This window comes from Coregonus lavaretus, assembly GCF_964263955.1.
Source record: "Coregonus lavaretus genome assembly, chromosome: 38".
Classification (NCBI taxonomy): Eukaryota; Metazoa; Chordata; class Actinopteri; order Salmoniformes; family Salmonidae; genus Coregonus; species Coregonus lavaretus.
The window spans coordinates 4492915-4520549 of record NC_140025.1 but is presented as its reverse complement, the minus strand read 5'-3'; the positions used below and the strand labels follow the sequence as shown (position 1 = coordinate 4520549).

The following is a 27635-nucleotide window of genomic DNA, read 5'->3' as shown; positions in this document are numbered from 1 at the left end:
GGGAGGTGCTTCAGGAAGCATGGTGTGAAATCTCTTCAGATTACCTCAACAAATTGACAACTAGAATGCCAAAGGTCTGCAAGGCTGTAATTGCTGCAAATGGAGCATTCTTTGACGAAAGCAAAGTTTGAAGGACAAAATTATTATTTCTATTAAAAATCATTATTTCTAACCTTGTCAATGACTACATTTCCTATGCATTTTGCTATATTTCCTATTCAAACTCATTTCATGTATGTTTTCATGGAAAACAATTACATTTCTAAGTGACCCCAAACTTTTGAATGGTACTGTATATAGGGGAAGAATCGTGTTTCATTGCCCTAGGAGAGGAGCAGATGGAGCCCTGTAGCATTGGTAGAGGGTTAGTGTGGCGCTAGTGGCAGAATGGGGCCAGCGGGCTGAGTCGTTACGCAGGGATGGGGGCACTATGGTGGGAAATGTGAAATTATACTGAAAAGTGTTTCACTTCCATTCACCATGATATGATCATATCCTCATAGCACTTCAGATGGACATCTTGTGCCTGATTATTGCGCCTCTTTTATGACACCCTATGTAATAACAGGCGGTGCAATTACCGTTTGAAGATTTGTGATGTGGCTTTTATTGCTTTAATTGGACACGTGTTGGCCTGGTTCACTGTCCAGGCTGATACTGGGCCATTTAAATCACACGCCATTACATTCAACAATATTTGTCTGTTCATTTAGTCATGAATGCATTCTCTCTCTCTCTCTCTCTCTCTCTCTCTCTCTCTCTCTCTCTCTCTCTCTCTCTCTCTCTCTCTCTCTCTCTCTCTCTCTCTCTCTCTCTCTCTCTCTCTCTCTCTCTCTCTCTCTCTCTCTCTCTCTCTCTCTCTCTCTCTCAAGGGACAGCTTGAACTAGATGTGGCTGTTTCATAGTGTACACATGGAGAATGATTCATATTATGACTACTAGCCTTATAGGCACAATCACGTCAGCAACAATACATCTACCATTCTAGTTCTTAGATATTTCCGTAACACTTACAGTGGGGAAAAAAAGTATTTAGTCAGCCACCAATTGTGCAAGTTCTCCCACTTAAAAAGATGAGAGAGGCCTGTAATTTTCATCATAGGTACACGTCAACTATGACAGACAAAATTAGAAAAAAAAATCCAGAAAATCACATTGTAGGATTTTTTATGAATTTATTTGCAAATTATGGTGGAAAATAAGTATTTGGTCAATAACAAAAGTTTCTCAATACTTTGTTATATACCCTTTGTTGGCAATGACACAGGTCAAACGTTTTCTGTAAGTCTTCACAAGGTTTTCACACACTGTTGCTGGTATTTTGGCCCATTCCTCCATGCAGATCTCCTCTAGAGCAGTGATGTTTTGGGGCTGTCGCTGGGCAAAATGGACTTTCAACTCCCTCCAAAGATTTTCTATGGGGAAACTGGCTAGGCCACTCCAGGACCTTGAAATGCTTCTTACGAAGCCACTCCTTCGTTGCCCGGGCGGTGTGTTTGGGATCATTGTCATGCTGAAAGACCCAGCCACGTTTCATCTTCAATACCCTTGCTGATGGAAGGAGGTTTTCACTCAAAATCTCACGATACATGGCCCCATTCATTCTTTCCTTTACACGGATCAGTCGTCCTGGTCCCTTTGCAGAAAAACAGCCCCAAAGCATGATGTTTCCACCCCCATGCTTCACAGTAGGTATGGTGTTCTTTGGATGCAACTCAGCATTCTTTGTCCTCCAAACACGACGAGTTGAGTTTTTACCAAAAAGTTATATTTTGGTTTCATCTGACCATATGACATTCTCCCAATCCTCTTCTGGATCATCCAAATGCACTCTAGCAAACTTCAGACTGGCCTGGACATGTACTGGCTTAAGCAGGGGGACACGTCTGGCACTGCAGGATTTGAGTCCCTGGCGGCGTAGTGTGTTACTGATGGTAGGCTTTGTTACTTTGGTCCCAGCTCTCTGCAGGTCATTCACTAGGTCCCCCCGTGTGGTTCTGGGATTTTTGCTCACCGTTCTTGTGATCATTTTGACCCCATGGGGTGAGATCTTGCGTGGAGCCCCAGATCGAGGGAGATTATCAGTGGTCTTGTATGTCTTCCATTTCCTAATAATTGCTCCCACAGTTGATTTCTTCAAACCAAGCTGCTTACCTATTGCAGATTCAGTCTTTCCAGCCTGGTGCAGGTCTAAAATGTTGTTTCTGGTGTCCTTTGACAGCTCTTTGGTCTTGGCCATAGTGGAGTTTGGAGTGTGACTGTTTGAGGTTGTGGACAGGTGTCTTTTATACTGATAACAAGTTCAAACAGGTGCCATTAATACAGGTAACGAGTGGAGGACAGAGGAGCCTCTTAAAGAAGAAGTTACAGGTCTGTGAGAGCCAGAAATCTTGCTTGTTTGTAGGTGACCAAATACTTATTTTCCACCATAATTTGCAAATAAATTCATAAAAAATCCTACAATGTGATTTTCTGGATTGTTTTTCTCAATTTGTCTGTCATAGTTGACGTGTACCTATGATGAAAATTACAGGCCTCTCTCATCTTTTTAAGTGGGAGAACTTGCACAATTGGTGGCTGACTAAATACTTTTTTACCCCACTGTACATACGTCCATGGGTGCAACTTTCACTGGGGACATGGAATGTAATACAAAACGAGGCAACGTTGTGCTTTAGGACCATGCGGACACCTCCGACCGGTCTGGTAAGCTGTTTGGAGTATTTATCCCCCCCCAAAAAAATATATATATATGCCCCCCCCCCCCACTTAAAATATTGGCGCTGCATTATGACTGCATTATAACTCATTGTGAGGGTTTGTAATGCATTATAGATATTGGTGACATAGAAAGTGTTACCAACAGTTCTAATACCAGCTGGAGTATATAGGGGCAGAATGATGTTTCATTGCCCTAGGAGAGGAGCAGAAGGAGCCCTGTAGCATTGGTAGAAGGTTAGTGTGGAGCTAGTGGCAGAATGGGGCCAGCGGGCTGAGTCGTTACGCAGGGACGGGGGCACTATGGTGGGATATGTCTGGCTCTGGCCTGCCCTGGTGAGGAGGGATATGGATAATCCCAGCCAGGGTTCCAGAGCCCTTGTGGCCCTGGCAGAGAAACTCACTAAAGCTTGTAAACACTCCCTTTCCTGAGAGGATATGAGCCTCCCGATACATTTATTTTCCCAGGCATCTGCGAAAACAAGAAAGGCCATTTCTGACATTCCGTCTGGCGACAGGCCCAGCATTCATGTTCCAGTTTCCAGCTCGAATCAGAATGTACCTGTATCTGGTCACTGGTTAGTTAGACAATGGGTATCTATAACTCGTCTAAAGGTTTCCAGTGGTGAAATTATAGTTAGTTACAAGTTCCATTGAAGCGCTTGTTTTTCTCACTGTGTTGATTGAGATATGAATAAGATGTATGCCCTTACAGCATTATCTTGGGGTTCCTGCACAAGACACACACATCTGCTGTGTAGGGCTAGTAGGTCAAACTTCTCAACCCAGACAAGCACATTTCAAAACCTTCCAGAGTCAAAACACCATGTGTTACCTGTCTACAGAGGAGCTGCGGCTAAATATTTACCTCATCTACTCTTCACTCGATGGATTACATGACCCCCGGCTCACAAAAAGAGGCATCCATCTCTGTTTTGGGTGATTTATAGGATATATAGAGAGATGGTAGTGACTCGACATATGTTTCCTCCACAATGAAGCCTGTGTTTGGGGAAATAGCCAACAGATCCATGGGCCAATCTGGGTCAAAGCTGTTTGAAAGGTATAGACTGAATCTTTACAGTATTACAAATGACATATGTGACATACGTATTATGCGTTTATGTTCATAAGCAACATGTAATTGGAGGATAGTGTTGGTTATGTTGACCTGCTGGTATGAAGATGCACTACTGTCAAGTGGAATAGTGCCTACTGTGCATATGAAAGAAGATATCCAGCTTTATTGATCCAATTAACTCCAATAGACTTTATACAGGAGGTCAGTTGGGTTTAACCATTTAATAACCCCACGCAGGGTTATCTCTCTAAAGGAAGGGCACAGGGCGAGCTGTAGCCTAACTAGGGCATTACATTACATAAGAGATCTGTGTTGCTGGGTGGACTCTCTGTGTATATGTATTTTTATCGTTTTAAAGTCTGCCTGCTGCAGATGAGACTGCTCTTAGTCATGCAATTATGCAGTGATGCAGTATATTGTATCAGAATGATGCCCTTCTGTGTCTGCTGCCTCTGCCTGCCCACAGCCCAGCAATTAGCCCTAATATAGGTCAGGATCCAGCCCCATCAGAGTCACTCTTCTGCTCCCTCATGCCCTGTTACTTCTCATTGTACATGTTAGCCATGCATGCACCATGGATGGGGCCAGACCAAAAAATTATTAAAGGGGCAATCTGCGATTTGTACATCAATTTTTGGACTTTTAAATTATAGATATATACCTATTGATATAATGTATACATGTTTCTGCCTCATGAGGTTAGGGTGACCGCTTTGTTGTTGTTTGAACTGCAGACTGGCCCTTCAAAGCTATGGTGTGGGTTTCCATTTGTGAAATTATATAGGTTTTTGTCTATTTGAGTTGCAGTAACTTTTTCAAAATTCCCAGACTTCCAGAAAACCTAGTTGGGATGCAAACTGGAAATTTGGGGAAATGTATCAACATTTTGCAACCCTACCGTCTGTCTTTCCATCCGTGACATCAGGCACATGCGGTACGACGATGTATCAAGAGAGGAACGGGTGTGTTTATGAATCAGACATGAAACAATACAATACATCATAAGGTCAAACGCATCAACACACCCTAACCCGTTAGTGAGTAAGCAGCTCAGAATACCGTTGTTTCTGCAACCTCTCCCTATTTTTTGCCAATATTGTATTTTATCCGTGCAGCCGTGCATTCATGGTTAGAGATAATTGACAAAAAAAGCAAAAGCAAATAGAACATTTATAATACTCCACGGGGAGGGTCAATAATCAAGTGTTCCACGTTACTGATTAAACGCTCACTGGTTGGTTGTGAATTGTTGCTGAATAAACAGCAGCATGTGGGAGTGCTTTCCTGTTTGTCTCTGTGTTGTGTTTCAGGGCAGAGCTGGGTTCACATACTATTTGTTTTCTGTGAACGTTTGATTGAGCCTTTCTGGAGTGCCATTTGGGCAGGGTTTGCACTTTGCAATTTTGGTACTATTCCATTGGTTCCATGTGCACCAGGCAAGCTCAGTCAACCGTAGATTAAGTATTTGAAAGAAAACAAATACCAACTGAACCCACGTCTGGTTTATGGGTAGCTGTCAGGCTCCTGGTTCTGGGTAGCCTTTCCTCAAATAATATGTTTTATGTGCTAGTTTTGTTCCATTGTTATCCAGAGCCTACGTGTTGTTTCATAGACCTACTCCACATTGGCTGGAGACAGAGCAATAAAACAAGCCAGAAATGGGAACATATCTCCAAAACAGACAAATTAGTTTGGTTTATGCATAATTTAAGTGCAAATTAATTGGAAGATAAGCCAGTCTGGTTGGTAGAGCTTTTTTTCTTCTTCACCATAGCCATATTACAGTCAGGCACCACTGTGCCAAGTAGAGACAAATAAATAAAACATGGAGCTGGGTAGCAACTACTGTGTACTGGGGTTGACATGCTTGTTAAGGGGATAGGGCTCTTACATTGCCATGCAGTCCAATGGGGAAGTTTGATATCACATCCTATGGCTCAAACGACTGTGTGTAACTGAGAGTTATAACAGTGTAGAAATCCACTGACGACCCGCTCTGGTCTGAGGACGATTCTCACGCCAGAGTATAACTCTAAAGGGGATGTCTCCACAGTCCACACACTGTTTGAAGGTGGCTTAGGGTTAAAAGACGTGTCAAATAATCATGATGGAGAGAAGTGATCAGGGTTTAACCTATGACCCATTCCTTTTAGCACCTGGTGGAGCTTAGGGCCTCAACAGTGATCAGGGAGCATGTGATAGTTTTACATAATGGGTATTTGGAGTCCCCACTTCAAGCCCCCATGTGTTTTAAATGAACTTCTCTCGGCAGGGGTGTCCCAACCTCCCAGCCTCTTTCTCCATCTCCCACCATATGACAGCCTCTCTTAGTGGCAGGGACATACTGCTCATACCTGGCGAGACCCACAGGGGTAACTGTGTGGTGTAGGAACCAGGCAGAATGCGGGGCCACTCTGGCTCTTACTCTGTCTGAGACCTAAAGGCGTTTTAAAGAAGTTTACCACCCCCCCCTAGTCTCATGGGAACTACCTTGGCGGAGTTGGCTCTCGTGTGGCTAGAGAGAAATTATTACAACCTTGGATGTTGGATCACGATTCCCCCGAGTGGAGTTCCAACCCTGTGGTATCCCCCATATTCACCTTATCCTGTGGGTAAGATTAGTCGGGCGCTCGGCCCCTGTTTGCTCATAAAACCGGTTGAATCGCTACCAAGGTCGTTTTGATGGTGATACTGGCCACTCGTCTAGTTTTCCGACCTTAATGAGATTTGTCTAGCCTTAATGAAACTTTCCTCTGGTTTTATTTCATGCAATTATGAACTCCATATGGACTTGTTAATCACATTCTGTATAACATGTATTAGGTATTTAATACACATATTAGATTATATTATATTTGAATGCACCAATTTGTAAGTCGCTCTTGATAAGAGCGTCTGCTAAATGACGCAAATGTAAATGTAAAATATTTCCTACTCACAACATGTCTGGGAAAACATGGTATAATGAAATTGTTCAAGGGAACGGCACCCTGTACCTCATGATTTTCAATTTGATTAGCCCACGCATAGAGGACATGTGGATACAGTTACTTTAGAGAAAGCAATGAGTGGCATTGCTCTTCACTAAAGCATTCAACTTTAACTAATTGTAAGAGCAACATGTGCCTGTATACTGTAGGTTTGTGGAGAACCCTGGCCTGCTATTTGTTGCTTGCGTTTCTGGTAAATGAACTCAAATAAATAGTCTAGCAATCCATGTGCAGTAACAGTCATTTTTTTGGATTCGCTGTGATAGATGATGAGGAAAACATTTCAGTTGACCTGTTTATGTTCTGCTAGGCAGGAGAACTCTCTCTCTCTCTCTCTCTCTCTCTCTCTCTCTCTCTCTCTCTCTCTCTCTCTCTCTCTCTCTCTCTCTCTCTCTCTCTCTCTCTCTCTCTCTCTCTCTCTCTCTCTGCTGCTGTCTGTTCTGATGTGTTTTGATGTTTTCTAAAGTCTCTGACCCGTGTCGTAAGTTATCTGTGTTACACATGCCTTAGTAATGATCCTGAAAACCCATATTTATCCGCTAAATGTAGAGTTCTGTCACTGTGAAACCTCTTATTTAACCATCCATGAGGCTATCGGTTATTATGTCGGCGATATCAAAGACAAGACGCATTCAAAGGGACAAAACAGGCCTCTCCGCCTCTGTAGGTCAACCACTAGAGTTGGTTGGAATTTGGGCCGTTGGAGAAGAGAAGAGTTCCATCTTTGTAAAGAGGACACTGAGTTTGTCCTCTCCTCGGTAGCTTCGCTCGGGGCGCTGTTCCAGCATGTGTAATTGGACATCAGTTTTCCCCCTCCGTCCAATAAGATGGCCCTTTGTTGCCCTGTTGAGTCAAGAGGGCCTACAATTAGGGAACGTTCTCTTCTTTACCCATCATGCCCTAGATCAAAGTGGTTGCTGTGGTTGCCGTGGCCGCGTGCATCTTCCAACAGACACACACACACACCTCTATTCTCTGTGTCCCTCTTCCTGAAAGAGCCAAGAGCCCAGGGGACAGGATAGCGATTAACAGCTATTTGTGTTAAAGGCCGGAGGGACTCAACTATCTTTAGGTTTAACCACAGGCTGAAAGAAACTGCTCTACTATGATCAATGACTTCAGATTCAGGCCCATTGTTTGCCCAAGGGACAGCTGAAGATGATGACACGGCAAAATAACTAAAATAGTAATAGAATGACTAGTAATTATATTTCTATGGGCATTTTTCTCAGAATCTTAGTGCATCACATCAACGTAAAACAATGAACTACCCCGGTCAACTAACTGGTAGAAACAGAAGTTAAGAAACTTGGGAATCCTCTTCCTGTGATTCCCTGTGGTAAAACCCAAACAGGCAGATGATCATTATCCCACTGGGAAGTGGTCCATCCTGTCAGTCGACATCGCTGCATGTGTTTTATCAGTAGCTGTTAACCACGCCCACATGGAACTGGCAGTGTTGTGTCTTTGGGGGTTTATTATTATGATGTGTGGAACTGTGGATCACTGATCCAAGATCAGGGCTTATTGGCAGAGTCTGGTTCAGGGGTCTGGGAGTGAATGAGGCAGAGATTGGCAGAGGGGCAGCTAACAGGATTTAATGTGGCGGATTAGAGCCTGGGCCTTGGGGGAGTGGTGTAGGGTGGAGGAGCCTCCACACTGCATCTGTCAGTGAGGGGATGCCCACCCTTCCACCATGCAGCTGATACTAGCAGGGATCAAGGGCCAGACTGCCCTGCCCAGGAACACTGAACTAGGGAAGGGGGACAGAGAGGTAGACTGGCTGGGTGGGTGTGAGGGGGAATGGGTGTGGTGGAGAAAGCCCCATCCATCCTGTCTCTTGTACACACATGGGGCCAGACACACTGCACTGTGATCACATCCTCATCAGGCTCCAAGCCAAGTCATGATCTGTAGTCTGTGGTCTGTGAACTCTCTCAGTCCCCAATGTTTGGGATTTATTCACCACACCTTCATCTGGAGATTTGGACGGACTGGTTTATTGGTGGATATACTGATTGATTTATTGATCGTAGAAGATTTAAAGGTACAGTCAGGGATATGACATCATCATGCACAGCAACACAAATATGTCAAGACTGCCACTATTGGCCTCCATCCAATATGGGTATGCCTCAAGGGAGTGTTCAAATTGGCAGATATAAATGTTATTGTTGTTGATTTCTGCATGCAGGAAGTTGCCCTGCTGAGCATGCGATGATGTCAACTTTCTAAATCTACGTTTAAAAATTGATATGTTTCTGAAGCAATTCCCTTTTTGAGGTAATTCCCTTTCCCTTTCTACAAATCCCTAGAGGGGGTTTCATATTTTACGAGAAGACTACTGTTTAAAGACACCCTGGCTTGGAGCACAGTGCGAGTTCTGGAATGATGTACTTTCCCTAAATAATTTCCCTCAGTCCAGGAAATATTTACATTTTCCGACATTAGCCGACCACTGAGTAAATAAATGCAAAAGCCACTTGAAAACACTGAAGAAACCAGTCTTTGTTTGGTTTAGTTTGACAGATACTGTTTATATTATATTGTTAGACTGAATTAGGTTTAACTGATGTGGTAGACATGGGAGAAGAATTTGAGGGGCCATTGTTTGAGTACAGGATATTGTGAAAGCCATTAGGGTGTGAATGGGGAAACAGTGTCATATGCCTCCAGCTCTTAGCTAGCTTCTGTCAACATACCTTACTGGTTTGGCCTGTAGTGTGAGATGCTTCCAGGTGTTCCACAGAAGATGAGTAGAACTTCCATGCACCTGGCGACCCCTTGTCAAGAAAATAAAAAAAAGATAGGTTGGTCATTGAACAATATAGGGATTTTTACAAAAAAAGTTATATATTGGTTATTGAGCAATAGGAGGTTTTTTTTGCATGTATTTTGGTATCATCTTACAATTTTATTGTACATTTGAATGTACAGGTGATATGTTGTCTCATCCTGGTGAGGTACTACCAATATTACTTTCAATTCATTTACTTGAAACGTATTGTTAGAAACTGAATTGTCAAAGTTGAAGTAACTTATGCAATTGATTGCTTATTTAAAATGTGACTAAAGCTATGATGCAATCCAACACTCGATGAGAAAATGATTAGTCACCTAGATTGGACCATTTACTGATATGACAGGCCCTTTGATGTACAATTACAACAGAGCACACCCTAACCTGCTCAACAACAGAAGGGACATAAATGCTTCTAAGAGGCTTGGCTCCAGCGTGAAGTTTCCCCTAAGTACAGAGTAGTAAGATCAGTTTCCCCTTCCCCGATCCTAACCTTAACCATTTGTGGGGGAAATGCAAAACGGACTCAAGATCAGCATCTAGGGGTAACTTCACTCTACTCCAAGTGGCTTGCCCAGGTGCCTGATGAGTTCGTAATCTTTAGTGTGAGCTGTAATGTCATCTTCCACTCACTATAATACCTAGAGGACTGGGACCTGGAGGTGTAACTCAACTCTCTTCCTTTGACTCTTCTGGAAGAAAACCTGTGAAAAATAGGTCAGTGTTACTAAACATCTTGGTTGCTTTGTCTATTTGAAATAGGGTTGAAAAATTCCAAATTGTGAAGTTTTCCAGAAATCTCGGTTGGGGGGATTCCCGGATCTCCTGCGCATTCTCCCCTAAATACAGAAATCTTCCAACTGGGATTTCTGGAAAATCTGTGAAATTACCTGCATTTTGCAACCCGAAGGAAATCAATGTGGTATGTGAATATGTCAAATTATGCTATGTTCGGATTATCCTTAGATGTTAAGATCTAATGATACTATCTACACTTTAAAGAATATATGTTACTGTGGTGACACTTGAATAACATCACCACAATGCATTATAAGTAGGGCTGGGACGATACCAGTATTGTGATACTCGTTAGTATCGTGGCAAGGAAACAAAACACAAAGTGGATTTAACTTCTTTAGGAAAACAGCCCTAATGTTGAAAACAAACATCATTATGTTGTCATCCAGAGTCACATTTATTTTCCTAGCTATAGCACACAATATTTTACATACAGCAGGTTTTTAAAGGACCAAAGATTTTGGTGTGCTTCGTGTTTTCATTTATGCCATGGAAAAATATTGCCATTCTGGTATCATCTCCGGCCCTAATTATAAGTGTATTTATCATGCCTTATGAGGTATTCATAATGCGTTACATGCACATATTCATAGAAAGTTATACTGTAAATGTCTGTGGCCACCGGCATTATCATTGATCGACTGAGACTTCTACTCTCTCTGTGCGCTGCAGTGAGTGTCAGTAGGTTTTCATTTGTACCTTTCCATTTGCACTGCTTAACTGTGAGACTGACTGTGGTTCTGACTGACTGGGAGAATATTCCGGAGACGAATGTCAGTGAGCCCTTTCATTGGTCGTGGCTCTCTTGCTCTGCCAGTCAGCTCTCCTCACAATGCTAATTTCAACCTCCTGCTGCTGTAAACACACACGCAAGCACCAATGCTTGGGGCTCCCGAGTGGCGCAGCGGTCTAAGGCACTGCATCTCAGTGCTAGAGGCGTCACTATAGACCCTGGTTCGATTCCAGGCTGTATCACAATCCGGCCGAGATTTGGAGTCCAATAGGGCGGCGTACAATTGGCCAAGCATCCTCCGGGGTAGTTTAACTTGCCTAGTTAAATAAATAAATAAAAATACATGCACAAGCAAACACGCACAGCTCTGCCCTGCTTGACATTTGCCTACACTGAGGAGCCAGAATAAGCCACTGCTCAGCAGACAGATGGAGCGGCTGAGAGATAGGAGGGGACTGGAGAATGGAGGAAAGGGTTTGGGGATTTCAGGATGGCTACTCTGTTGACATGTTTGATGTCCGCGCTTTCTCTCACACACACACCCTAACAAGGCATATATCGACGTCCTCAGTACCTTTTCAAACGTCCGAAATCGATGGCTCTTTCTTGTGACCAGCATGAACAAGACACAAGGAAGCAAGCAAGCACACTCACACACACCCGCACACAATGCCATGCTCCCAGGGTGGCTAAAGAAAACAGGGGATCCTGAACAGGTGATTTAATCCAACCTGACAAACTAGTTAAATATTGACAAGCAGCAGAAGAGCGTATGTGCTGCTGTGCCTAGGAGAAGGAGAGGAGAGGACGAGCTGGGTGCCGCGAAGGAAGGATAGAGGGAATACAGGGCTTCCTGAATCCTGCATCATCATTTCGGATTCCGGCACACATTCGCCACAGGTGTGGCAAGCGGAAGGGAGGCACGTTAAGAAGACGACGAGAGAGAGAGGGACCGGAGAGAGAGAAACAGTACGGGGTACACCGAAGGAACAGTATGAGTCAGCTCAGGGACCATGCCGTCGTGTCCATATGCGGGAGGATATGCAACATCCCTCTGCTTCAGCTGCTGGTGGTGAGTTCCTCTCTGGGTATGGGTTTCAGCAGTCAGTCAGCATGATGTCTATAGTGGAAGTAGACCTACCCTCCGGACCGTCATGGCTGCAGCAGACTGGGAGACAGGAACTGCCCTGGGCAGATATTACAGTACATGGAGGGGGGAACATATATGTGGTTCACAAAAAAGATGAATGGCCTCTTCAGAATAGTGTGAATTTAAAAAATATATACATTTAGGGGGTAGATCAGCTTTAATATTGCAGATATATTGTGGCTTCTATCAATGTAATTGTCTGCAGAATTTCCAATACCCCATTTATTGTTTTTATGTGAATATAGACAGTGCATTCGGAAAGTATTCAGACCCCTTGACTTTTCCCATTTTGTTACGTTACAGCCTTTTCCCCCCTCATCAATCTACACACAATACCCTATAATGACGAAGCAAAAACAGGTTTTTAGGAATTTTAGCAAATGTATTAAAAATACAAAACTGAAATATCAGACCCTTTACTCAGTCCTTTGTTGAAGCCACTATGGCAGCGATTACAGCCTTGAGTCTTCTTGGGTATGACGAGCTTGGCACACCTGTATTTGGGGAGTTTCTCCCATTCTTCTCTGCACATCCTCTCAAGCTCTGTCAGGTTGGATGGGAGCGTCGCTGCACAGCTATTTTCAGGTCTCTCCAGAGATGTTCGATTGGATTCAAGTCCGGGCTCTGGCTGGGCCACTCAAGGACATTCAGAGACTTGTCCCAAAGTCACTCCTGCATTGTCTTGGCTGTGTGCTTAGGGTCATTGTCCAGTCTAAGGTCCTGAGCGCTCTGGAGCAGGTTTTCATCAAGGATCTCTCTGTACTTTGCTCCGTTCATCTTTCCGTTGACCCTGACTAATCTCCCAGTCCCTGCCGCTGAAAAACATCCCCACAGCATGATGCTGCCACCACCATGCTTCACCGTAGGGATGGTGCATGGTTTCCTCCAGATGTAACGCTTGGCATTACTATTTTCTACATTGTAGAATAATAGTGAACACATCAAAACTATTAAATAACACATATGGAATCACGTACTATCCCAAAAAGTGTTAAAATCAAAATATATGTTATATTTGAGATTCTTCAAAGTAGCTACCCTTTGCCTTGATGACAGCTTTCCACACTCTTGGCATTCTCTCAACCAGCTTCATGAGGTAGTCACCTGGAATGCATTTCAATTAACAGGTGTGCCTTCTTAAAAGTTAATTTGTGGAATTTCTTTCCTTCTAACTGCGTTTGAGGCAAATCAGTTGTGTTGTGACAAGGTAGGGGGGTTATACAAAAGATAGCCCTATTTGGTAAAATACCAAGTCCATATTATTGCATGAACAGCTCAAATAAGCAAAGAGAAACGACAGTCCATCATTACTTTAAGACATGAAAGTCAGTCAATCCGGAAAATTTCAAAAACGGAATGGAAGACCCAGAGTTACCTCTGTTGCAGAGGATAAGTTCATTAGAGTTACCAGCCTCAGAAATTGCAGCCCAAATAAATGCTTCACAGAGTTCAAGTCACAGACACATCTCAACATCATCTGTTCAGAGGGGACTGTGTGAATCAGGCCTTCATGGACGAATTGCTGCAAAGAAACCACTACTAAAGGACACCAATAAGAAGAAGAGACCTGCTTGGGCCAAGAAACACGAGCAATGGACATTAGACCGGTGGAAATGTGTACTTTGGTCTGGAGTCCAAATTGGAGATTTTTGCTTCCAACCGCCGTGGCATTGTGAGACGTGGTGTGGGTGAACGGATGATCTCCACATGTGTATTTCCCACCGTAAAGCATGGAAGAGTAGGTGTTATGGTGTGGAGGTGTTTTGCTGTTGACACTGTCTGTGATCTATTTAGAATGTAAGGCACACTTAACCAGCATGGCTACCGCAGCATTCTGCAGCGATACGCCAGCCCATCTGGTTTGGCCGTAGTGGGACTGTCATTTGTTTTTCAACAGGACAATGACTCAACACACCTCCAGGCTGTGTAAGGGCTATTGTACCAAGAAGGAGACTCAACACACCTCCAGGCTGTGTAAGGGCTATTGTACCAAGAAGGAGAGTGATGGAGTGCTGTATCAGATGACCTGGCCTCAGATGATCGGGACAAGTCTCCCCTGACCTCAACCCAATTGAGATGGTTTGGGATGAGTCAGACGGCAAAGTGAAAGAAAAGCAGCCAACAAGTGCTCAGCATATGTGGGAACTCCTTCAAGACTGTTGGAAAGCATTCCAGGTGAAGCTGGTTGAGAGTGCCAAGAGTGTGCAAAGCTGTCGCCAAGGCAAAGGGTGGCTATTTGAAGAATCTCAAATATAAAATATATTTTGATTTGTTTAACCATTCTTTGGTTACTACACTATTCCATATGTGTTATTTCATAGTTTTGATGTCTTCATTATTATTCTACAATGTAGAAAATAGTAAAAATAAAGAAAAACCCTTGAATGAGTAGGTGTGTCCTATTGGTATAAAATATATATTATTTTATATATATATATATATATATATATATATATATATATATATATATATATATATATATATATATATATATATTTGTATATTAATTGTTTTCCCCTAACCCTACCATCCTTCCCTTAATTGGAGTAAACTAATGGACAACAACACTTAGGCTTCTACTTCCTGCTTATAGATACTATCTACATTTTACAGACACATTATATTTTGCAGTAGTTATCTTTTGTTTGTTTTTTGTCCCATCCTTCAGCTTCCCTCAATAATGTGATTTTTAGTGTTACTGTGTTGTAGTATTTACAGTGGCTTGCGATAGTATTCACCCTCTTGGCATTTTTCCTATTTTGTTGCCTTACAACCTGGAATTAAAATGGATTTTTGGGGGGTTTGTATCATTTGATTTACACAACATGCCTACCACTTTGAAGATGCAAAATATTTTTTATTGTGAAACAAACAAGAAATAAGACAAAAAAACTGAAAACTTGAGCGTGCACAACTATTCACCCCCCCAAAGTCAATACTTTGTAGAGCCACCTTTTGCAGCAATTACAACTACAAGTCTCTTGGGCTATGTCTCTATAAGCTTGGCACATCTAGCCACTGGGATTTTTGCACATTCTTTAAGGCAAAACTGCTCCAGCTCCTTCAAGTTGGATGGGTTCCGCTGGTGTACAGCAATCTTGAAGTCATACCACAGATTCTCAATTGGATTGAGGTCTGGGCTTTGACTAGGCCATTACAAGACATTTAAATGTTTCCCCTTAAACCACTCGACTGTAGCTTTAGCAGTATGCTTAGGGTCATTGTCCTGCTGGAAGGTGAACCTCCGTCCCAGTCTCAAATCTCTGGAAGACTGAAACAGGTTTCCCTCAAGAATTTCCCTGTATTTAGCACCATCCATCATTCCTTCAATTCTGACCAGTTTCCCAGTCCCTGCCGATGAAAAACATCCCCACAGCATGATGCTGCCACCACCATGCTTCACTGTGGGGATGGTGTTCTCGGGGTGATGAGAGGTGTTGGGTTTGCGCCAGACATAGTGTTTTACTTGATGGCCAAAAAGCTAATTTTTAGTCTCATCTGACCAGAGTAGCTTCTTCCATATGTTTGGGGAGTCTCCCACATGCCTTTTGGCGAACACCAAACGTGTTTGCTTATTTTTTTCTTTAAGCAATGGCTTTTTTCTGGCCACTCTTCCGTAAAGCCCAGCTCTGTGGAGTATACGGCTTAAAGTGGTCCTATGGAGAGATACTCCAATCTCCGCTGTGGAGCTTTGCAGCTCCTTCAGGGTTATCTTTGATCTCTTTGTTGCCTCTCTGATGAATGCTCTCCTTGCCTGGTCCGTGAGTTTTGGTGGACAGCCCTCTCTTGGCAGGTTTGTTGTGTTGCCATATTCTTTCAATTTTTTAATAATGGATTTAATGGTGCTCCGTGGGATGTTCAAAGTTTCTGATGTTTTTTTATAACCCAAACCTGATCTGTAATTCTCCACAACTTTGTCCCTGACCTGTTTGGAGAGCTCCTTAGTCTTCATGGTGCCACTTGCTTGGTGGTGCCCCTTGCTTAGTGGTGTTGCAGACTCTGGGGCCTTTCAGAACAGGTGTTTATATATACTGAGGTCGTGTGACACTTAGATTGCACACAGGTGAACTTTATTTAACTAATTATGTGACTTCTGAAGGTAATTGGTTGCACCAGATCTAATTTAGGGGCTTCATGGCAAAGGGGGTAAATACATATGCACGCACCACTTTTCCGTTATTTATTTTGTAGAGTTTTCTGAAACAAGTTATTTTTTTCATTTCACTTCATCAACTTGGACTATTTTGTGTATGTCCATTACATGAAATCCAAATCCATTTAAATTACAGGTTGTAATGCAACAAAATAGGAAAAACGCCAAGGGTGTTGAATACTTCTGCAAGGCACTGTAGGTCGTTGACCTGCCAACTGCTGCTAACTGCCAACAACCACTAATTGCCAAGGGGATCGAGCATGCTCTGTATGTCTACTGTCTCCAGACAATTTGGATTGAGGGATATGTCTGCCATATGCACCTCTGTAAGGAAGTGATTCACTTTGGGACGACATGGTGCCACATATCGCAATTTATTACTACGGCCTCCTTTTGTGTTCTATGGTTTCCTTGTGCTATCTGTCTATGTGTAAGTGGATTTTCCGATGTGTGGCAGTGGCCAAATCTAAAAATGTCTCTACCAGGAATAGCATGGAGGGAATGGGATTCATATGTGACAGGGGGTCTCTATAGTGAGAAGATTTGGGGATCTCCCCCGGATGGACAGCAGACAGGGATAGAGACTAGATTTGTGTTTCTGTGGAAAACATACACAGCTCTGAGAGTTATAATGGGGGAGAGAGAGAGAGAGAGAGAGAGAGAGAGAGAGAGAGAGAGAGAGAGAGAGAGAGAGAGAGAGAGAGAGAGAGAGAGAGAGAGAGAGAGAGAGAGAGAGAGAGAGAGAGAGAGAGAGAGAGAGAGAGAGAGAGAGAGAGAGAGAGAGAGACCTCCATTCTTCAGGGGAGGATTCCTCTCTTTCTCTCCTCCTCCTCTTCTCCTCTGTGGCTTTGTGTTCGGGGCCAAGCTCCCAGACACAGCACTCCAACTGAATTATTTACCCAAAAGTGTGCTTATATGGAGCCAAGGGTCCTCGTGCTCCACTGTGACTAGGACCCTATTAACCAGACAAATCACTCCATATATCCTTTGTCTAACTACATTACCAGAAGCTGTGTTATGATGAATCACCCATAAAGGAGGGAAACACACTATGAGGTGCTAGAGAGTGTTTTGATGCATGGTTGCACGTTTCCATCCTATTTCACATGATGTGTGTGTGTGTGTGTGTGTGTCGTGCCATTATTGTGCCTTTTGTGGAGGAAAATGCCTTCTGTGTTGATGGAAATACTGTATGTCTCTTGACTCAAAGATAATAACTAATGTTGTCAACTGGTTAAAGGTTTTGAATTAGGTGAGGGATGCTTTGGTTATTGTGTCATTGTATTTTGTTGGGTTATGGATTTGCTTTTGGCTTATGCAGTAGGGGCCAGATTCAGACTTATGCAATTTAAGCCTTTCCTACTCACACCTTTCCTACGCACTTCTCAGTAGTTGGTATTCAGACTTACCTTATACAAGTGCATAACGGGTTTTGGAGGCGTGGTTCCCTTGCGTGCTTTGAATATATTTACTTCAACCAATGAAAACCCTCCCACTTGCTGGCCAACAGATTTTCTTGTGGAGTTTTCATTCAATTGTGTTTTCAGTACATTTATCAAAAGGCATCCCTTTAAAGTTGGTGTACCTTTTAATTTGATTTTTTTCTTCACTCACTAGAATCCACGGAGAGAACGTTAAAAAATATTAGGGATCAATGAAAGAAAGCCATGTAAATATATGCAAATTTCTCTCCTTTTCAGCACCAATTCGTAGATTAAAAATACTCTGATATTTAGGGTTAGGAAAGTACCAGACCTTCATTTCTTTGATCTCCACCCCAAACGAATAGCGGGTGAATAGCATGCTATGCTGATGCTGAAGTTTAAGGTCAGAATATGCGTAAAGAGAAAAGTGCATAAAAAGGGAATTTCGTTCTATTTACGCGCGCTTAACTTGGGTTGGAATTCCCTAGCAGAGTTCAGGTGGTTTACAATGTGGTAGATTGTTATGTAGGTTCAGTTCATAGGTAATTGAAGATAGCTGTGCTGGCCGTCTATCCGCTGCTGACATTTTCACTGAACCCTACAGTATGTTAAGAGTGGGTTCTATGATTGGCTGCCCTTTGAAATATACTCTCACGTTCTAGTTGGCCCTCCAAGACAAAGTGAAATTGATCTTTGTTCATTTCATTTCACAGTGACCCAGGTGTGAGCAGGTTATCTACATCTTCATGTGTTTCCTGGATTCCACACATTCTCTTTTGTTGTAGGTCATTAAAAAAAATCTGATGTCAGTCACAGTGATCGAATAGTGAGAAGGTTATCCACCTACATTCCCTTTCATCACATATTTTGTTCATCCCACAAATTCTGTCTGGTTTTTTTTGGTCATTGAAAAAAAGCAATGTCATTCGTTTTTTCTCGTTTCCTGTCTCCGTGGCGGGAAGTTGCATGCGGAAACTAGCCGTCTGCTTTAAATATACATATGCTAATATCAACCCCGGCTCCAGCTGCAACCTGGAGCAGCCTGCCTCACCCCCAGGACAGCCATGAGGGGAGAGCCATGAAAAGGAAGCAGAGATTATTAATTAACTCTGCCCTCGTTTGATGCTGCCTGCCTTATTGACTTTCAACAGGAGCAGAGTCTGTGAGCGTTTGCTTTTGCATCCCCCCAAAAAAGAATTAAGGTCAGATTATTCATGCAGTGGTGGAAAAGCAAAAGGTTGGAGTGGAAACTGAAAACGGCTGTGTCTGTGGTTACGGATACTGAGGTGTTTCTTATAGGTCATTTGATGGCTATGTGTAGGGTTGACATTACTCATATAAAGAGTAAGCCGGTTCCACTGTGTGAGTTGTTGTTTCATCTCTCTAGCTTGAAGAAGCTACTGTTTATACAATTTATACTATATTTCATTCTAAATATGTACTGTTATAGATGGTTGAGAACCAATAGCATTGCAGGCTGGATATTGAATATTAATATCTGATGTTTCACACTCTATTCCACCTCTAATGATCTACAGTCTGTGCTATCATAGTCCAAGGAAGGATAAAGTATGTACTGTATAGGCCGTTGATAAGCTTCACTCATACATAACAAAGTAATGTATTCAAACCCATGCCGATTAACCAAACAGCATAGATTAGAGAGGCAAACAGTCTCAGTTGTGTTGACATTAGTGACAGGTGATCCAGCTGGTTCCCTGCTCATGTATGTTTTTACATTTATGGCCACATCTGAGAACGTAGCTTCAGCCTATAATGAGGCCCTCGCTGCAGGACAACACAATGCAACACTGCTCCTGGGGGAGAGCTCACAGCCTGGGGCTCAGCCTCTCTCTCTCTCTCTCTCTCTCTCTCTCTCTCTCTCTCTCTCTCTCTCTCTCTCTCTCTCTCTCTCTCTCTCTCTCTCTCTCTCTGTCTGTCTGTCTGTCTGTCTGTCTGTCTGTCTGTCTGTCTGTCTGTCTGTCTGTCTGTCTGTCTGTCTGTATATCTCTCTCTCTCTCTCGTTCTCTCTCTTTCTCTCCGGCACACAAAAGATCACCTGCCTCCACGCTCTCAGTCCCGGGCGCCAGGACCCGAGGGGGGCGTCCCACAGGCCATTGTGAATGTCTCTAAACGCATGTATCACCAGCTCCCATTAGCTGCTATAATGATCCTCTCCGGGGCCATTTCACCCACCACTTGATGTTAGATTAGCCTTCCAGTTCAATTATTATTATTTTTCACCAAAGATGGTACTCCTCAGTGTGTGTCTGCCTGACTACATCTACTTCATACCACTGGTCCTGGCTGGGCCACTGTTCTGTTTTTAGTCTGGGCTGGGAATGTGTGTGTGTGCGTGTGTGGGGGGGTGGGGGTGGGGGGGGTGTCTGTTGTCAGTGTGTGTGTGTGCGCACGTTATTGTGTATCTATGCGTGTTTGTGTGTATTATGCTGACAAGGTTGTTTGCAATAGCATTTACAATTTCAAAACAGAAAACCAAAGCAGTGCTGTATCTCTTCTAAAATGGGTATGATTCAACCTGACATTTTATCCAACAAATAGTCATAGATTTTTTCTTACAAACAAGGTAATTCAGCTGGATATCTCACCCAAACCATCAGCAGTTGGAATTCTATTTTACCCGTATTCCATTTCAAAATAAAGTATCGCCACGGATAACAACCCAGGGATCAACCCAGTACTGCGTCGTACTGAACTCATCATATTATATTACGGTATTTCTTTCTGACATAGCTAATGTGGTCTGTCAGAAGCAGTTGCAGCTGAGGCAAGCCTTGTTTTCTGCCATTGAATTCTGGGTGAAGAGAAGTGTGGCCACCCTTGTGTGCCCGCTGGCGCTTTCACATCAGAGTTTAACCAGTGAGGATGCAATGACCTCTATGCCCCACCCACTATTTTGAAGAGTTTGAAGAGTGACACTGGCAGTAGTGGTTGGGTGGGTTGAGTCCATTGAGTCATTTCCTCAAGCCTTTGTAAGACAGTGTCATATGGAGCAACAGTTTTCTCTCCCATAGAACTGGGTGTTGTTTTTCCATAACTCTTGTTTCCTCTCTAATCAAACACTTTTTTTCTTCTTCTGTGGTTTGGGAAGTCAAGTGGAGTGCCTGTTCCCATTCACGTAGCAGGAGACACATGCCCATTTTATATTCTCATGGTCATAAACAACGTATTTACAACACTGTCATAGTCATATAGCTATTCCAAAATAGCATAACAATATACAATGTCATTATGAAGTTGAGCATCAGAGAAAGCTATCATTATTTTTTTTATTACATAGGACTCATCGTAATATGTTATGATGGAAGACCAGTATAACCCCTAGGGAGGCTGTATTCACAGTACTGATCATATTGCTGACATTGATCAATGATGTTGTATGCAAACCAATTCCCACATAAACCATTTAGGTCCTTTATTCTAATGATCTGACCATACAGAATATAGGAACAGTCACTCACCACTACCTCAGGTTAGGAGCATTTGTCTTGATATGGCAATCCATTGGTTGGACCACCACCATCCATTCAGCCTATTGAGTCTTAGTCACTTTCTAAAGAGGCAATATTATCTATCTACTATTCATGTGTCCATAACTCATGTTTATGGTAATGGTCTAGTGGCACTCAATGATTCCCTCAACCTCCTCATGATGGTGGACATAAATGTAATGGGGGACATTTTATGAGGCGACACCACCACTAAAAGGATCCGGCCCTTCAGGTGAATGAGCGTTGCTTCGCTTCGGACCCCCGTTTGACCCCAGGGCCGATTTGTCCACAGTGTCAACCGGTCAATGACTGACCTTTGTGTGTGTGGCCGGCGGCTGCAACAGCAGTGGTCAACAGGGCCTAGGGGCCATTGTATAGGGCAGATAGATAGATAGATAGATAGATAGATAGATAGATAGATAGATAGATAGGGGTCAGTGGGCTATCAAGCTGTGCTCTAACCCCCATCTGGTGCCAGCAGCTGGTCAGCATACTGACGGTTTGGTGGTTTGTTGGTTGGATGTTGGTTGTAGGAGAACAGAGTATGTAGGCTACTGTAGCACTACCACCATCAGATACCTCGTTGTAGTAATCCATGTTGTTGTGGCAGTCAATTAGCTTTGATTCTAATAATCATGCCCGCAGTGTATTTGAAAAAGATTGAACAGACAATTGTCTTACTGTACACTTTATAGCCTACACACAGGGAGGACGTTTCTGCCTATTCAATTTGAACCTGCATGTAGTGCGTCCCTCTCCCAGGCCTTCCTGAGGTAGAGCGGTATTAGTGAGTAATGCAGTGAGTCAGGGAGACTCTTGGCTGAGTTGAGTCAGCTGAATTAGGCTCCTCCTGAGACAGCACAGTATTAGTGGGAGACAGGCTGCGTCCCAAATGACACCCTATTCCCTATATATATACTTTTGACTAGAACCCTATGAGCCTTTGTCAAAAGTAATGCACTAAATAGGGATTAGTGTGCCATTTGGAATGCAGCCTCAGAAACAGGGAGACTCTTGGCTGAGTTGAGCCAGCTGAATTAGTGCATTATTATTGACCTAGTTCCCTGTTGCTCTCCTCTCATGGCGTGACTCCAGACAGAATAAGAGGAGCTTGGGAAGCATTCTAATCAAGTCTCAGGATACATTTCTAAATGAGCCTTTATGTGTGAACGCTCAGGGTAAATCTACTCTGAAATGGCTTTGACAGGTGAACGCTCAGGCTAAATCTACTCTGAAATGGCTTTGACAGGTGAACGCTCAGGCTAAATCTACTCTGAAATGGCTTTGACAGGTGAACGCTCAGCCTTAATCTACTCTGAAATGGCTTTGACAGTGAAAGTTTTAGTTATGTGAAGTCAGAGTGGGGGTATTGTCGATGCAGAGGATGAAGAAGTATATGCATCAACTGTATAAGTGCAGAAAAGGCAGTTGTGGTCTTCCTGGATGTGTTTTCACTGTTCCATTAAGCATCTCTATGTGTTCAATCTTAAAAACGATCGATGAAATATCATGCTAACAATAATGTTGAATGCATTTATGTGCCTTTGTCAGGTGTGCACAGTACAGTATTATGTGTTTATAATGGACAAATGTGAAAATCTTTCAGCTGGCTATTTAATGTGGTAATCAATCTTCCAAATCATTCATAGAAGTACATAACTATTCATGTTCAAAGTATGACATGTGATGGATGCCCTCTACTCAGTTCTATGCAATGAATAGCAAAAGTCAATGCAAAGAAATTGCTGGTCATTGGACTTGTGACCTGTAAGGGGACAATGCAGAATGCTCTTGTGCTCTCTGCATTATGTGATGGTGAGTGAATGAATAGCTCTTGTAAGGTAATGCTTTCAGTGTAGAGGGCACACCATTGTATACCTTGGAGAGTGAGCTGATTTAACTTGAATCACTAGTCGGTCTAAAGAATGGCCCTATGGTAAAGGTTTTCCCGGGGGGGGGGGGGGGGATTAGCTAAGTAAACAAATAATAACGACATAACTGTGTTTGTTATCATAGGAGAAAATAGCTGGCCTAGCCGAAGGAAGTTCAACTCTCGCCGTTTGACATTTTCCCACAGTAGCCGAAGTATCACTCGCTAATCCCGGAGAGCAGAGGTCGAAAGAATGGAAGAACATCTCGAAAAAGAGAAAATAACACAAATAAACTAAATGTGCGATTTTAAATCCGTTGTGTGACAGCGAAGAAGATACAGTGACATCACTATGCCAAATGATACATGCTTGTTTTATATCCGATTGACCATTGACTTATCTTCCTTATTTGGGCTGTGATCGCCTTTAGGGGTTAGCACCTTGGCTTAGCGCTAACGCTCCCAGGCATCTGTGGAATCCCAAGACGAGAGTTTTCATGTGTGATGATGTCACCCCAGTCTGAGTCTCAATGAGAACCAGAAGTGATGTCGAATTCCTCTGAGTCTGTTCCATCTGGAAGCAATGAAACAAAGATGGCGGCTAAAAATAGAGGCCCACTTGAGATGATGATAAAACAGATTTATGGCTTACGGTGTAATAAGCATACAGTACATCTTCAAATTCCATACCTGACTGTAAAAAGTTAAGGCCTCTTAAAAATAATGGTCAAAATTCGCTTAACCTGGTAGCCCGTTACACTCGTACCCGTATATGGGTTGAAAATGACAGATTTGGACACTGATAAATGCCTAAATTGGAACGCAGTGGCTGTACAGTAACATGCTATACATGTTTATATTTATACATGACGTCAGACCTCTGGCTCTGCGATTCACAGCTCTGTATGGGTTTTGATGACAGCCATTCTGAACTTGAGTACCTCGCGCGCGACAAGAAGTTGCCCCCACCCCTCCCGGTAATTGGGCAACTTTTGCACATTTTTGGTAGTCTGAGTGAGGGAAATGCTGTACATTATGAGGACTCAATGTATTCTGAAAGGTGAGCAGTTGAGGATTATACTAAATACCACTTTGATACAACTGTCATACAAGCAAGTCAAACACCCGTGAATCCAATGTGCTCTTCACATTTCCATATCATAAAACTCATGTCATATACAGTGTCAATGTTTATGATCACTATGTTTGATGTACAGTTACAAGGAGACATGGCATTATACCCTGGGTTGTCTTGAACAGAATGAGCCTGTTTTCTGTATTGTGAAGACAATTTGCCGCGGACTACGCATCTGAATGCACTCATGACTCCCTTCTAAGCGCACCAAAATTCCGATCTGCTTCTCTCAAAGCCTTACGCTGTAAGATTGTATTTTATAATTTAGCTAGTCATGTTGGCAATAGAACAAGCTTTCGATTTATGCCCACCTGACCCAGATTGCGATTTATAATGGACCGTTTTTGGATTGCGTCAATAACAACAGTAATTGTGTAAAGGCAGGATGCAGGGCCGTGTTCCAAACGAAACAACTACAAGTGTGCTTTCTTTACTTCCTCAACGACACAGCTAGGAGAGTTCAAAAAACCTTCATAGCACTGGTCTTACCTTATAGCTGAAGACTCTTCTTTGAGTCATAAAAGTGCATTGAAATTACTTAGGAACTGTGCACACTTTGGAGAGGTGTGTGACCACTTGGAAACACCAGTAAGACCTCTCACTCAAACCTTTGTCATTTTTTTGTCTTATGTTCCACCTACCCCAAATCTTCCAAGAATATTCTTATCAATGTTACTGAATGTATCCAGAGTATTTTCTTGTGTCAGGTGAACAGTTTTGTCCTCACCTTTAGTCTAATCATTTTCCGATAAACTCCAAACTGTTCCCTTTTAATTGCTACCATGGGTGTGCATATGCTTTCCATATTTCTTCTGTAAGAATTCAATTTAGCCCTATCCGTATAGGCCAATTCCCACAAGTGTAAAGGGTTAAGTTATTTATGGAGGTTGACTCATTTTGAATACGCCTTTGGACTGTATGCTATTATCGGCAATAATCCATCTTTTGATCTTACCCAAACTCTCACTCGCACTTTATATACAATTTCCAAATCCTCTCCACAGAAAAGAGAAAGTGAAAATAGGCCAACATTCCAATAACAATAACATACTTTTATAGTAAGGATAATTAGTGGGATAGCGGCCCATCGTATAGCTTTTCAGCATTTCGTGCTGCTCAGATATTAGGCTTTTATTAACCTTAATCCCACCAAATCACTTGACTGTGTGCCACTGTGTGCTCAGCAGACACACTTAGTAGCCTGTGTGCCAAGAAACCTACTAGAAACACATGACATGGATCCCATTAAAGTGGTCGGAGAGAGAGAGTGAGAAAGGCAATCGCCTCTTGAGAAGGCTCTTGTTGACTGACACTCATCACTTAGCGGCTTATGGGCTCATTTTGCATACATATGGGATGGCTTCAAAAAAGACATATAACAAATATCCAGACTTTCAAGAACTTCCATGGACGCTGCACATACAGTACCAGTCAAACGTTTGGACACACCGGTTTTTCAGAATTTGTACTATTTTCTACATTGTAGAATAATAGTGAAGACATCAAAACTATGAAATAACACATATGGAATCATGAGGTAAGCAAAAAAGTGTTAAACAAATCAAAATATATTTTATATTTGAGATTCTTCAAAGTAGCCACCTTTTGCCTTGATGACAGCTTTGCACACTATTGGCATTCTCTCAACCAGCTTCCATTTTACATTTTAGTCATTTAGCAGACGCTCTTATCCAGAGCGACTTACAGTTAGTGAGTGCATACATTTCTTTTTTCATACTGGTCCCCTGTGGGAAATGAACCACAACCCTGGCGTTGCAAATGCCATGCTCTACCAACTGAGCTACACGGGACTATAGCTTCATGAGGAATGCTTTTCCAACAGTCTTGAAGGAGTTACCACATATGCTGAGCACTTGTTGGCTGCTTTTCCTTCACTCTGCGGTCCAACTCATCCCAAACCATCGCAATTGGGTTGAGGTCGGGTGATTGTGGAGGCCAGGTCATCTGATGCAGCACTCCATCACTCTCCTTGGTCAAATAGCCCTTACACAGCCTGGAGGTGTGTTTTGGGTCATTGTCCTGTTGAAAAACAAATGATAGTCCCACTAAGCGCAAACCAGATGGGATGGCGTATCGCTGCAGAATGCTGTGGTAAGCATGCTGGTTGAGTGTGCCTTGAATTCTAATTAAATCACAGACAGTGTCACCAGCAAAGTACCCCCACACCATCACACCTCCTCCTCCGTGCTTAATGGTGGGAACCACACATGCGGAGATCATCTGTTCACATACTCTGCGTCTCACAAAGACACGGCGGTTGGAACCAAAAATCTCAAATTTGGACTCATCAGACCAAAGGACCGATTTCCACCGGTCTAATGTACATTGCTCATGTTTCTTGGCCCAAGCAAGTCTCTTCTTATTGGTGTCCTTTAGTAGTGGTTTCTTTGCAGCAATTCGACCATGAAGGCCTGATTCACGCAGTCTCCTCTGAACAGTTGATGTTGAGATGTGTCTGTTACTTGAACTCTGTGAAGCATTTATTTGGGCTGCAATCTGAGGTGCAGTTAACTCTAATGAACTTATCCTCTGCAACAGAGGTAACTCTGGGTCTTCCATTGCTGTGGCAGTCCTCATGAGCGCCAGTTTCATCATAGCACTTGATGGTTTTTGCGACTGCACTTGAAGAAACGTTCAAAGTTCTTGAAATGTTCCGTATTGACTGACCTTCATGTCTTAAAGTAGTGATGGACTGTTGTTTCTCTTTGCTTATTTGAGCAGTTCTTGCCATAATATGGACTTGGTCTTTTACCAAATAGGGCTATCTTCTGTATACCACCCCTACCTTGTCACAACACAACTGATTGGCTCAAATGCATTAAGAAGGAAAGAAATTCCACAAATTAACTTTTAAGAAGGCACACCTGTTATTTGAAATGCATTCCAGGTGACTACCTCATGAAGCTGGTTGAGAGAATGCCAAGAGTGTGCAAAGCTGTCATCAAGGCAAAGGGTGGCTACTTTGAAGAATCTCAAATATAAAATATATTTTTATTTGTTTAACACTATTTTGGTTACTACATGATTCCATATGTGTTATTTCATAGTTTTGATGTCTTCACTATTATTCTACAATGTAGAAAATAGTAAAAATAAAGAAAAACCCTTGAATGAGTAGGTGTGTCCAAACTTTGGACTGGTACTGTATTTTAACGGAGATTGTTTTACTTCATCCTCATACAGTGTGTATCTGTATCACAAGATTAACAGTAACACAGTATGTTAACGCCTTTGGGTTTGTGTGAAAATT

At 42.7% G+C, this 27635-nt stretch overlaps 1 protein-coding gene across 3 annotated transcripts in view; it reads left to right on the top strand.

Moving 5' to 3' along the window:
- Window positions 1–27635, top strand: part of LOC311112342 (nck-associated protein 5-like) — a 162404-nt gene that overhangs the window by 13275 nt on the left and 121494 nt on the right. The window contains exon 1 of one of the 3 annotated variants that reach the window (XM_084155408.1): window positions 12119–12192. The exons of the other annotated variants lie outside the window; for them this stretch is intronic. The gene's annotated coding sequence lies outside the window, so the exon portion shown is untranslated. Of the gene's footprint in view, window positions 1–12118; window positions 12193–27635 lie in introns of those variants that run through there. 3 annotated transcript variants of the gene reach the window in all.